The 14,800-nt window shown below is 34.1% G+C and overlaps 1 protein-coding gene across 1 annotated transcript in view; it reads left to right on the top strand.

Annotated features, from left to right (window-relative positions):
* LOC107034844 (protein FAM170A-like) overlaps positions 1 to 14,800 on the top strand; it is a 591,285-nt gene that overhangs the window by 545,173 nt on the left and 31,312 nt on the right. Inside the window, exon 19 of the mRNA XM_072957842.1 lies at positions 936 to 1,003. The gene's annotated coding sequence lies outside the window, so the exon portion shown is untranslated. The remainder of the gene's footprint in view (positions 1 to 935; positions 1,004 to 14,800) is intronic.

Below are 14,800 nucleotides of genomic sequence, written 5' to 3'. Positions count from 1 at the left end.
ATACTCGAAGTCTCTGTCTTCACCTGGAATACAATTTTATCCCCTTTGTCTGCTGGTGATAACTATTCATTATTCAAAAGGCTGTAAGCTTCTGGAAGATAAGAGATTGTGTCTTGCTTCTTGTCGTATCTCCAGTCTAGAAAATATTAGACAATCTATAAATCATTGTTGAATTAAAGAATACATGTATTCTTATCTCCTCCTTATAAGGTCTTTGCTGTCTCTTGCAGAAAAAAAATGGACTCTCCATCCCTTATACCATATTATAATATCTTCTAAATATATCTTTATTAGAAATTAAAATACTGGTGTATTTATTTGATTCCATCACTTTACTAGACGAGCTTTGAGAAAACCTCAGGATTTATTAATTTCTACCAACATTTCTAACCCATCGCAGATGCTGAAAATTGTCTGTTGGACAAATGACTGAATGAATGGGCAACTTTAACAAGCCCTTCATACTACTAATGTCCTTTTTGATTGATTCTTCCTTTATGACAGCACTATTTTATGTAAGGTTATATGGTTCACCAGGAAGAACTAAGCAAAGCTGCATAAACCTTGTCACAGTGCAGAACATGACTTACACATGTAAGCAAAAGCGCCTTCAGCCTATCACTGTTCCTAGTTTTGTTAACCTTTCACTGGAGAAACTGGTCTTCAGAACACTCACTCTCTGAAGCACACTCAGGGGACTTTGCTGAAGGTTCTATCTAGTACAGAACTTTGACTCATTTGCCCCAATGAAATAGTTATAAGACAAGTCTCTGTGGAATATACTAATTGGCTCTATTTTAATACCTTTATCACAGCATACATAATTCTTTTGTTTGGAGATCTTCTAAAGGGTATATATAGTATATGCCAAAAATAATGAAATGTATTATTCTTTCATTTCCTTAATGAACTCTACCATACTTTGTGTTTTCCAGTAAGTTGCAGATGAGTTACAGTTTGGAAATTACTTCTAAAAGAAAGCAACTTTCCAAGCAAGGAAATGGTAAGTTTTAACTTCAGCTTTTGACCATCTGTCAGAATTAATACCTATCAGGGATTTCTTCTCCAATGATTTGTTTCTGCAGCCAATGAAAAACAGAGTTTCTGAACTTTGAATAGCGGCAAATTTTTTGTATATTTACCAACTTGTTTCTAAAGCTAATTAATTTTCTTTAAGCTGTAAATATTTGTATATTATGAAAAAAAATTATCTCTATAAAGTAGAAGTGAAATTATCTGAATTCCTAATTCCCTGGAAGTAACCCTAATTAATACTACAATTTAAAAAAATAATTTGTTTTTAACATCATTTAGGGTTGCCAAACATCTTTAGATTTGCCTATGTTGAGCTTGCCTCAAAGGTTTAACAAATTTGTTTGAGTAGTGCAAACCAAAAGTGGTATTTTTTTAAAGTTTCAAAATAGTCATCTCTAATCTGCCTGTGTAGATTCAGGGTTATCTCCAATGTCTAATATAGAGAAGAGTTCTCTACAATAACCTCAAATAATTACAATTACAGCTCTCTAACTTGTATATATTTTGTCTCTTCTGCTCTCATATGACAATGAAGTGACTAATTGCTTTCCAAAATAGCCAATTACATCCATAGTTAATTAAGTGCATTAATTATCTACAGAACTTTTATGTACAACAGAGAGTTTCAGGTATCACAAGTGAAATTTGCTTCATTTTTTAAAGTGTGCAAGTATATTATATTCAGTAAATATCCACTATTTCTCATGGTTAAGTTCACTCTATTATGGTTATTAACTGGAGCTATGGAAGAGAGGTAGAAATAATCTGGGAATAGATTGTTTTAACTTTTCTTTGTAACAACAGTCACCTTGATCATGTTCTTCTTTCAGAAATGGTAAACACTTATAAGCAGTCTAGAATAAGTAGTAAAAGCAGAATTCAGCTGCTCCTTTTTTTCTTGAGGGAATCCTAGAGTAAATCAGTGTGGTGGAAGCAAGGCCCACCACTGCCTCCAGCAATGCCCTCCTCCACGTTTCAAAGGCCACTCCCAAAGCTGGGAGTCCCCCACTTTACACCTTAGCCCATCAAATTTAGGTCACATAACCCAAAAGTCATACTACTCTTGAACTCTCTGCAAGAGTTGCATTATTAACTATTTAAAAATAGGCAAAGCCCTGTCTCATGTTCTATATAATTTGTTGAGGTTTGTATGAAAGAAAAGTCTCCGAGAGATAATTAAAATCATGAGAGAGTCATCAAAATAGAAAGATATAATTTGTCTTGCCTTTCTTAATCTTAATGAGTAGACAAATCTGTTTCTGACTAAAATGATAGCGAGGTGAAAGATAGTAATAGAACAGATAAGAAGAATAAAGGTGGGGAAATCTAATGATAAAATTGTTTATCATTAAATATCTTTAAAGAGACTGCACTCTCAGGACACCCAGTATCCAGCTGCCCACTGGTTTACTGATTTGAATTAAAATTTTTTGGAAAAAAATTGGGGGAAAATGCAAGACATTTGAATCTTATTCTAGGTTAATGAATAGTTTTCAGGAAAATATGTTTTATGATTTCTCATTTCATGTCACTTGAAGAGCACAAAATTATTAATAAATGGTATATAAAAATTAGCCAAAAATAAATTACACAGCTGATCAAATTACATAGATAATCCTTTGCTCTGAATTATTAGTTTAAAAAGGTTTGTTTTGTTTCTTTTTTTTAATCTTTCAGCATTAGTCTAGGGATAATCCTTGGAAGACATAGGTTGAATTAATTTATGCTATAGGTTAAAGGTGTTAAAATCATACGATCATTTAGAATATTAGGAACAAGAAGATAAACAAATGTCCAATAGCATCTGAGAAAATATTCTGTCATTATCTATTAGAGAAATTCAAGTGAAAACCAAAATGAGATACACTTCCCACACAGCAGGATGGCTATAATAATTTTTTTTTAAGGAAATGGAAAATAACTCGTTGGTGAGGATGTGGTGAAATTAGAACTATGAGATAGATGTAGCTTGTGGGAATGTAAAATGGTTCTGGACTTGTGGAAAACAGTTTGATGGTTCCTTAATAAATTAAATGTAAAATTAACACATGACCCAGCAATTCCACACATATATATGTATGTATATATCCAAAAGAATTGAAGACTAGGATTTAAACCAGTATTCATTCATGAATGGTCAGAGCAGCACAGTTCACAGTAGTCAAAAAGCAGAAACAAGCAAAATGTACATTAATTATTGAGTGGATAAACAAAATATGGCATAGGCAAACAATGAAATACTATCCAGTTACAAAAGAACTAAAGCACTAATACATGCCACCACATGGGTGAACCTTGAAAACTTTATATTAAGTGAAATAAACAAGAGCCAAAAGACTACACTGTATGATTCCATGTATAGGAATCACCCAGAATAGATGAATCCATAGAGACAAAAAGCAGATTAGTGATTATCAGGACCCATTTGGAGAGGGAAAATAGGAAGTGACTGCTTAATGGCACCAGGGTTTCCTTTCGGGGCAATGAGAATGTTCTGGAACTACATAGAGGTAATGGTTGTACAATATTGTGAATTTAGTAGATGCCACTAAATCACACACTTTAAAATAGTTAAATTGGTAAATTTTATATTATATGTACTTCTCCATAGTTTTTTAAAGCAGTTAGGAAAATAAATGGAATTGAGGAAAACAGTTGCCTTCAAATGAAAGTAAATGTCTCCAAAAACAAAATTCCAATTTTCCCCTCTTCATTCCATAGCACTTTCCAAAAACATTTCAACTCCTGCGAATTTTACTGATGCTTCTCTTCATGAAGCTCCATCAGTGTCATATTTCCCATGGTGCTCCTCCAACTTCCAAAGTCAGTGCTGAAGTTAGCACAAGGCATTTTAGTTTTGTGGTGCTTGACAAAGTGCATTCTTTTTCATTTTTGCCACTGAGTTATTTTATAAAAGAGAGTTTTTCAGATACTTATTTTCATTCTAATTTATTCATTTAGAAAAACTAGGTGCTTTGAATTACTGAAAGTTACTCTCTTTAAGGTACTTTTAACAGAAAATTGAAAATGATGGTTCCCATAATTCTTTACTCATGACTCCTATTTGCCTATTTGAATCTAAGAGTTACAAATAAGGTTTTTAGTTGCAGTTTTGTGCCCTAGACAATGATTTCGTGTATGAGGTTTAACTTTAGTCTTAGCTCCTGAGGTGTTAAATAATTATCTTAAAGAAACAGATATATATATATCGTACTTGTTGTAAAGTTGCTACTATAGGAAGGAAAACAGGCCATTTCATTGATATTTATGGACATATTGGCTATTTAAATAAATTAGTTTGTGCTGGATAATGTTATGCTAGATTACAGTGACTTGCAGCCCCAAGCTGCCATGATGCTTATATTTAAGGCGTGAGGTCAATTATTCTCAGTCTGAGGAGAGGCACTTAGTCACCAGGATCCACAGTGAAAGGCAAACCATATACAAAGCTCTCACCATCTGGATGCCAATATGAATTTCCCTACAGCAGGTTAAAGCTTAACCAGTCACAGACTTTCAGGCAAAAGGAAGAAAGGGAAAGGGAAAAAAAGAATTCCCTGCTGCTTCATACAACATACCAACTAGCTTTCCAAAATATACAATTCAGAGGGTTAACATTACATAGAAAAGTATTTACTGTATGATCCCCAAGTGAATGCAATAAACTACAATAAAGAAAAATCAAGAGCTAAACTCTCCAGTACAGATATTAAGGTCTGGAAGATGAACTCAGTTTGATGCAGGATTTGAGAAAGTAGAATTAGACTTTGGCCTTGAGGTATGGATAAGAACAGACAGGAAGAGAGGAATAAGGACAACCTGTCAAGTCAGTCAGGCACCATAAGCAAAAACCCATGTGTTAGAATAAAAACCTGTGTGAGAACAATTCTAAAGAGTCAAGTTGACTGAAATCAGGAGGCTGTGTTGGAATATGGTAAACGATAGTAAAGTGAGAAATGTAAGACACAGCCATAGTACACTGTTCCTTAGATGCCCAGAAGGAACTTGAATATATGCGAAAGAAAGTGAAAAAACAGTGATTCTTCTATGAGTGTGGCTGCTAAAATTGTCAGACTAGGAAGATGGCTTGGTTTTAATATGCAGTATAAAGAGAAAATTCTACTGTCAAGGAAACAATCTGGAGGTTGTTAGGATGAGTTAACTATGCAATGATGAAGATCGAAAATGGGGAAGGGATGTGAAGTAGAGAAGGTGCAGACTGAAGAGCAGTATCAAACAAACACTAGTGCATTCTGATGGAGCAGGCGAGAGGAAGGGAATAATTAGAGAGCCAACAGAGCGGTCTAGAGTCCTCTGACACCAATGAATGAGCAGGGAGATGTACGGGGTCAATCCTGCCAACGTTAGGCTTGATGCAAAATTAGGGGATCTGTGTAGATCACATGTCAGGAAGAACATTACCTTCCCTACTAACGCCAAAGTACCTCAAAGGTAAAACAAGATGTGTTTGAAAGTGTTTTTCAAGCTTATGTATAGCTTACATATAAATATAAATACAGCTCTTGTATAAAAGATGGTTTCCTTGTTTCTTCCATTATTAACAATCACAATATTACATGGCTGAGAGTCAAGGAGGCCAAAGGGTAGATAGACTATTGGGTGTCTCTTTGAGATTAAAGTTAAAACTCTGAGCATGGATGAGTTTACTCAGTAAAATGGTTAAAATAACCAACAGGAGCAATGGACTGATAGTACCCAAAGATAAAAGAACAAATACTGATCTCTCAACAGGAGGTTTAGATTTATATAGCTAGGTAAAGGTTTTGTTTTCTTTGTCATAGAAGTTGAACTTGATGTCAATTTAATTCAATATTTAGACACCATGGACAACTCAATATATTTCACCTTTAAAATTATTACTCCTACCATTTACACAGAAACAGACACACACAAACAAAGGAAAACAAACACAAAAATTAGATGGCGGTTGGTGTCATGGTATGCAATGCAGTGGTTTTGCCATATTTTCAATCACTCTTTATGAAACTAAAAAAATGATTTTTATTGCTTTTTTGTGTGTTTGGGATATGTGTGTGTGTGTGCGCGCGTGCGCATGTTTTATGTGAAGGGACCAGTCAGGGTTCTATAAGATGTGTTTCTCTGCAATACAACAGTATCTGATTAGAGAAAATTACTATGTTGATTTGTTTAGTGAAAGGGTAAAGGATGCTGATTATCCTTAGCTTTGATAAGTAAATTAAAGCAGCTAAATGCTATAAAGAGTGAGATAATGCCTTGGGTGAATTAATGGCTAAGAAAATCAATAATCTGTAACTTTCTTGCTTGTAACAAGATTTAATTTTAAGCTTACAGCAGAACAAAGTTGTTTTGCATAGAATCCCTTTCAAAAATATATGGTCTTTCTGAAAAACAATTCGTTTCAGATTTGTCCTTTCTCCTTATTTAATACTCATAAACCAATATAATGATGCTTATTCTAATTACTATAATTTTTAAAGTACACTATCATGCCACGTAAATGAGTTCACTGAAATGTTACCTTGAAATTGTGTGGCACCCAAACAAAAAGCACAAACTATTTTTCAGTTTGCAATATATTCAGTAATGAACATGCATTACCTTTAGGATGGAAATGAAAATAAATACTATTATTGATTTGACAAAATTATTGCATCATGATTCAAAAAATACAGTAGCATTTAGATGGATTACTTATTCTGTAACAAGCTAAAGAAATACAATTATGATGTAAAGATAGTGAACATTTACGAAAGAAAATTCTAGGGATGTTTCATATGTGAATTAGGGTGTTATCAGGAAATTATCATAGACTATAAGAAATTTAACTTTTGCATAAACTCCCAACTATACCTTAATTTTGCTTGTCACAGAGTTTTTTTTCCTCACCAAATGTCATGTGCATGTGTCTGTGTTTTAAAATGAGCAATTATCTCTCTCCTCAAGAGCTCAGTATTCTGCTCCACTTAGCAGCCTTAAGGATTTGAATAGGGTAAATCATGTCAAGCCAGACCTGAGTGTCATAATTCACAAAATGTATATCAGCAGTTAATGGCCTTTTGTAGAAGATAAGAGCAGAAGAGAAAAGAAGAAAATATATAGAAAGAATGCCAAACTGTGGTGCTTTATTGACAGTAAACCTTGCCCTATTTGCATACATTTACCAACACTTGTCAAACACTCCAAGTACAATACATATCCTTTTCAGTTTAGGGTTTTACTCACCGTTAAACAATGTGATGGAGGCCTTGTTTTGTTTGTTTGACTCATCACATCTGCATAGAATGCAAGCCCCTGGAGGTTAGCGAATTTGTCTCACTTACCTTCCAGTACATATAAATCTAGCACTTAAAAAGGTGCCTGGTACTTGCACAATTAACATTAGTTGAACAAATGCTTACATTAATACTTGTTGAATTTTTAAAAACTAAAGGATCATATTTCTCCCAGTTGGGAACACATCCTAATTTGCTATGTTCTGCTAACATTACAATTTATCTCTGTGTCTCCATACACTGAATCACAAAGAAAAGTTATCAGACAGTATTAGCTAAGATAATAACTAAAAAGATTTAAAAAAAGAAAAGGATTTAGACAGTGAGTCAACAATTTATATAAATCTTTCTTATAAACAGTCCACCTCTATAAACTGCAGAAAGTTCACCTCCATACCATCATATTTTGTTTAAAACAACTAGGAAGACTTTATTCGAAATGATTGCAATAGAAATTAAGGCTATTGCAGTGGAACAAAGAAATTGAACTCATTTCCACTGAAACAGAGGCTTTTGTTTTATTTTTAACACTAGGGAGAGCTGTGAGCTAGTGGAAAAGTACTAGAGGATGTTGACGGAGGAAGCCTGTCAGAGTGATTAGGTCATCTGTGTTTGCTAACTGACCCTTCCCAGAAGTGGGCTCCTACTCTCCCACAGAAACTCTTTCTTGATGATTATATTTCAAAGGGAGGATGACTAGATACTCAAGAAAGACAATCCTGGATTGTAAAACTGTCAAGAGCCTGGGAGAAGATGTATATGTCAAAGAGTCAGACAAAGAATCTACAGTGGAAAGTTTTCTTAGGTAAATGCTCCCAGAAAAAGAGGTCAATGCCCTATAGTCAAGACATCTGTCTAAAATTTAGTGACGCTGAGGTGAATAGTAAATCTGTCTTGGTCAACACCTTTAGGGAGACATTAGAATCAGAAATATGACACTGGAGAACAGCTGGAAAATTCAGGAATTACTTCTTGGTAAGAACATTCTCCCTGGTTGTGCCTTGGTATAAAAATGTGTTCCTTTAAGTTGCCCCAAATTCTTCTTTTTGCTTAGCTGTATTTACTGAAGTTGTATCAATAAACATTCATTTGATATATCAATCATTCTTTTAAAGTTCAAATTTTTAAGATTGATCACTCAAGTAAAGAGTACTTTATCAATATGAACACAAAACTTTAGTTTTTAAAACACCTGGTTGGAGGCAATACAGAAACTCGAACTTGTTTAAATTCTGACTTTACCTCCATTAGCTAAATAATCATGTGCAAGTTATTAACATTATATTCTTTGTTTCCTTGTCTGTAGGAAACAGATTCACAGGGGTATTAGGATGTTTAAGAATATTAACATTATTAAGTGCTTGAAGTGTATCTGAAAGGGAAGTGTTGGTCTTTTAGTGTTTAACAAATGGAAGAGTTTTAAAAATATCTTCCTAAAACTAGATAAATAAAAACTTCTCCAATGTATTTCAAATTGAATTCAGATTCAGAATGAATTGCTGTATTCAATTTGCTTTTTTTGGAAGTAGGTCTTATTTTTCCTGTCATAAATTTTCTAAACTTACCCAACCAGAAAAAAATTCCTATTGAACTAAATTGGTCATATTCCTTATGATATTGATATTAAATGCTTTGAGTTCTTTACCAGTTAACCAAAAAATAAACATATACTAAAACAATGTTTCCCACAGAAGCCTCAACTCTAACTGTAATCATGAAACAAGACATATTTGTGACCAAATGAACTTTTAATCATTTATGGTTAAGAAATGTGGCTTTCTTCCTGTATTGCTCTTGTTAGAAGGTGAAGCAATAAATTCTTTTTCAGACAAGTAAATAACGTAGCACAAAATACAATATATCTTTGTAAGCAGTATAAATAATTACAATTTAAAATTACATGCAAACCTGTTGCAGGAAATAAGGAAAAGATAGACTATGTACTTCAAAGTGTTATTAAACACTTTATTAGTTGTGTAAATAAATGGCATTACATACCACAATACGTAGATAATAACTGAATATGTTGCTTGTTAAACATTCTATGGGAGTTTAATTCTAGCTTGTTTGGCAAATAGCATTTTCTGTTGAGAAATCTATACTTGTGTTTTACTTTAACTTAGGAAAAGAGAATTTTTATTTGTTTTCTTCCCTGAGACATTATCAAAGTTAACCATAGTATTATAAAATAATGGCTTTATTTGACTTTACTTATTATTTTGCTAAGTGATAAACAAACACAAATAAGTTTTCATTCTTATTGTGGGTATGTACTTTGTTCTGTTTTGTCCTGTTAAAAAAAAATGGTTTCAATTTTCGTAAGGCCCATGAAGAAACATTTTTCTTTCTCTGTCTGAAACATTGTAAATACGTAATTATATATTAACAGAAGTTTTATTTTTTGGTTTGGAGAACTTGACTGAGCCATGCTGAAAATGATAATTATGGTAAAAATAATAATAATACCACCTAATATTTGTGTAGTGCATTATGGTTTTCAGAAGTATGTTAATACACACTACCTCATATACACCAACCTACAGCACCATGAGACCGGTATCAATAGGACCCTAATTGATTAAAGAAACTGAGATTCTAAATGTAAATAATTTCCTATGATCATAATAACAGTATCTGATTCCAGTAAAATAAAATTTGATACTACATCTTAAGTATTTTGTCTTCTCTGAAGGAAAAAAAAATGTCAACACATTTCTTTTTCTGGGAAATCCTACAAATCTGGAAATTTTTTTTGCTCCTAAATACCTAAATATGATAGTGAAAATATTATAGATATCCATTTAAAAGTATACTTGGAGAAAAAAAGAATAAAGAGAATCTCAAGAGACCAAAAACAAAGCAAATATGGAAATCATCAAACATAGTAGCACTTGAGGGCATTTGCTGATTCTTGGTAACAAATAGCTTTTATTACAAAAAGCTAGGAAGTCTGAACAGAGAAAACCCTTAAAGGTGTACCTGTGAAGGTTCACCCTCAGTGAAAAAGTAAACTAGAAAAATAACTATTCTCTGCCAAAGGAGATAGCAACAAAATTTGTTGATCATTCCTTTGGCTATGAATTGAGTGAAATAGAATGTTCTTCCCTGAGAATATGTATTCAAAAAACAGACTACGTGCAGACATAACATTTAAAGGCTTACTACCCACATGGTTTAAAAACTGTAAATCAAGACATTTCATTTAAATCAACTATTCTGTATTGGGTAAGCACCAAGGTACCTGGCAAAAGCCAATCTTCTCATTCTAGGCCTCACAGAATTACTACATGGAATGTCCCCAAAACACTTTAAACTGTCAAATAAAAAAGAAGAAAGAAAATGAGACACCAAAGATAGAATGAGTATAAACAACACAAATATATTTTAACTCTTCAGATACTGTAATTATCAAACACAAGGTATAAAATCCAGCATGTTTGATATTTTTAAAGGATATTTTATAAAGGAAAACATGAGCAATAAGAAGTAATGAGGAACTATTCACATTGATAAGTGAACACACATTTAAAAATTGAACTTAGACAAACAGATAATGATTAAAACTTTTAAAATGTACATACAATGGATGAATTAAACAGCAAAACATTATACAACCAAAGAAGGTATGAGAGAACTAGAAAATAACTTATAGGAAATTATTAGAAAGCCAGAAAGGGAGGAAGGGGAGCAGGGAAAAAGAGACAGACAAAATGAAAGAGAAAGTAGAAACAGAGGACACTGAGAACTCTAACATACATCTAACTGGAGTTTTTAAGGGACAAAGAAGTGGAATGAGGTGTAGATAATCAGAGAGGTAATAGCAGACAATTTCCTGAAATTAATAAAAAAAATATAAATCTCCAGAATCAGAATGCACAATATATTCCATTCAGGGTAAGTAAAATTAAATCTGCAGTATCTTCAAAGGGTTGAGGAAAATTAAAGGGAACATATAATTAACTGTACAGTGAAACAATCTTTTAAAAAGAATACATATCATGAGAATTTGACCAACAAGGCTCTCACCAATGGCATAGCTAATATATGTATATGAAAGATAAGGAGGGTTATGCCAAAAAGGTCTGAGATAGAAGAAAAACCCAGTAAGAACAGAAAATGGAAAATGTGAGAATTTAAATAAATAGTTATAGACTGCCTAAAATAAAACAAAAATTTCTGTTTTGAACAGTAATGGATATTCTGACTGACATTATAACTGAAAACCATAAAAAATGCCAGAAAAAAAATCTCATAGACTTTAAAAATGTATCAGTGAAAACTGAAGCATCTCAGAGACCAAAAAAATAGGTAAGTGAAAGGGGAATCTACTCTTAAGCAGGAGTCTGTTAGCAATGGGCCAAATAAAAACCATGGTCTGTGTTTGCATGTCTCCAGAGCTAAGAATAGTTTTTCCATTTTTAAAGGGTTGTAAGTAAAACTAAGAAACAAGCAAATGAAGGATATGTGACAGAAACTGTGTGGCCTGTGAATATGTGGCCTGTTAACTCTAAAATATTTACTACATGGCCCACAGGAAAAGTTTGCCAAGTCCTGCTCTACAGAGTCTAGAACTCTTGTGGAGCCCTGAATTTGGCTTCCACCTTAAAGGAAGTGCCAATTTAATATGTATGATTCAATTTTTCATGGCCTTGCAGGGCCTTAGGGATGAGGAGGAACATCTATTAGGAGAAACTCCCCTCCCCCCTAATCCAAAAGATCCTGTCATCAGAGTAAGGGATTCTTAGAAACACAGATTCACACCCAGGGTGCTACAAAGAATATAATCTGCCTTGACAACAGTCACTTACTAAAGGGGGCCATTCCCCCAAAGGATCTGCAGTGCCCAGTCGGTTCTCATTTATATTTTTAGCCAGAATCCACATAACCTGAAAGATCTGAAAGATTTCACAGTAAGAATTTACTGCGGAGTGGCCCTGGTTGGAAAGAAGTATTTTCAAGTGCCTGGCGGAAGCAAACATAAATCTGCTCTACAAGAACCCACTTTCAATTCAAACTTCAGAGAATTCCCACTGATAAACTCCCAAGAAAAATAATCATATTAAAAAAAAAAAAAAAGACACTCAGGCTTAATGAAGAAGATACCTATATCAGCCTCACAGTGACTTAAATACTAAAATTACCAAACCGAAAATAAAATAAGTATTTTTACTATGTTTCATTATAAAAATGTGAAAAATATTACATAGAGCAAAAAGCAATAAAAGTTGACCTACCATACTAGTACCTGATCCCTGGAAGGCACCACAGGTATAGGTCTCTGCTAATAAACTCTATCCTGCTCAAAGTATTTAGAGCTCCTGGTGTCCTGGCAGTTCCCTCCTGCCCTTGTGGCACTGATCCGTCCTGCAATGAGGGCCTCCACACCTCTTCACCCAGTGTGACCCCTGCACCTCAGCAACCATGATGTATAGGAGGTGCTGACACCCATTTCTCTCTGGTATATCTGAAGCACTTCTAGCTGCCAGGTGGTCTTAGTTGTATACCTCCTTTTGTCCTCCTAGGAAAACAATTCACTGCTTTGGAAGAAGGTAATTTGGTCTTAGGATGGTTGCATACCTAGGGAGTTCTCTGTGTACTGGCTGGTAGTTCTGGAGTGGGGGTGTTGGGGAGAGAGAGAGCTCTACACTCTCATTACACTCAGCCCCAAATCCCTGCCTGATCTTGAAACAAAGGATATGAGGGGTCTGTGGATACAAAAATCACCCACAATTCACTGCAAGACAAGAGAAAGGACTTTAGATATAAAAAAGCAGGAATGGATTTATTATAAGGAATTAGGATAAAAGAGCAGCTGGACTGGGCTACACAGTTAAACCTGTCCCTAGCAGGACCCGACCCAAAGGTGCTACACCCCCAGGACACATGGTCTCAATCTTTTCCGTGGGCTCTTTCCCTGCACTTGCTGTGAGATGTTCCCATCAGCGGATCACAACCTCGGGTATATTTAAATACTTACAGAAGCAGAATAGACATGATTTCATTTTTCCCCAACCCTAGATAAAGTTCTTATTTACCTTACTACTCAGCATTTTGTATTTTGAGCTATTTCTAGATTTGATATCCACTTCTTCCATAAAAGGAAAATTGTACAATAGATATAAAATGTCATAGATACAACCATAAATTTATATAATTAAGTAACCATCTGTTCACGAATTCTTCTTTCTGAACAAATTGACCCAGAAGTGAAGGCTTAACTGTTGTTTTCCTTTTTTAAATTTCTATTTTTAATGGGAATATTATAAGTGAATGCCAAGACATGGATGTCTCTATAATTAATGAGAAAGGAATATCTTTCACTTTGTATTGGCAGAGGTGCTTGTGCTAATTTTCAATAACTTAGGAAGTGTGGCTAATAAATAATGTACTAAATCTAAATATCATGTTTGTTCATACTTATTTTCCTTCACATGTTTTGACAATGACACTTTCATTACCAAAGAAATAATTCAGCTATGCAATGCTTCAAATATCACATTATAATAAGCTTCCCATTGCTGTTTTTCTTTTTTTCTTAACACAAATCCCCAGCTGGATAGCTAAGGCAGCAAAGTCATTACCTGAGAAAAATTCAATTCAGCAAAGAGAGAGTTTATATGTTAAGAAGTCAATAATGAAACACTTTTTACTCCACTTAGACATGTCAGGGACATACTATATGCTAGTCATTGTAATAAGTGATGGCAATTGTTGTAAGTGATGTAGAAAAGGGCCAGGCTCCTTCCCGCCCCACCCCCACCCCCCGCAGGAAATAGTAGTCTAGCAGAGTCACTGGACGATAAACCAATTCAAATAGTAAATTAACACATAGGAATGGTACCAACCTCAGGCTTCTCATCTTGGAATAACAGATTGAAATAATGGCATCCTGGTTTGAGATGTTAGTGGTCTCAGCGGTGATGAGTAACTTGAATGTGTCATGGGGAAAATCTGGAAAATCTATTCAGTGCAACATCATTGTGAGATGCACCCAACATTTAGTCTTAACTCACTCCCCATGCATGCATGGGCTTAAATGTTAACAGATTTGGCCATAACTACTTTGTGTATGAGCTTAGTCATGGTAAAAAGCCCAATTCAACTATCAGCAACATTATACAAGTATCTTTGTCTCCCATAATGAAGGACAGAGATTACATCACTTTCTTTCATCTCTACCAGGACTGCATTATTAAAAATCTATTCAATTAATCCCTATTTTCTACTTGTCATGAATAAGAATTATTCAGACATAAAGGTTAGGTAGGGAATTTTATTATTTGGGGTACCCTAAGAAGCAGATGCCAAAATGAATTTGGAAATCCAAAAGATTAAAGGCAATGCCTGTAAAAGACAAAGGGAGAGAAAAAGAATAGGCAGAGAGAGCCTTCAGACTGTGATGTTGGTCTGATATCTGTGAATCATTCTTTAGGGTGGAAGTTCTATATTGCCAGAAATAGTGTTTGACATGGAGAAAGTTTTCAATAAAT

The sequence above is a fragment of the Vicugna pacos genome, chromosome 3, assembly GCF_048564905.1.
Source record: "Vicugna pacos chromosome 3, VicPac4, whole genome shotgun sequence".
NCBI classification, from domain to species: Eukaryota; Metazoa; Chordata; class Mammalia; order Artiodactyla; family Camelidae; genus Vicugna; species Vicugna pacos.
This window is presented reverse-complemented; position numbering and strand designations above follow the sequence as displayed.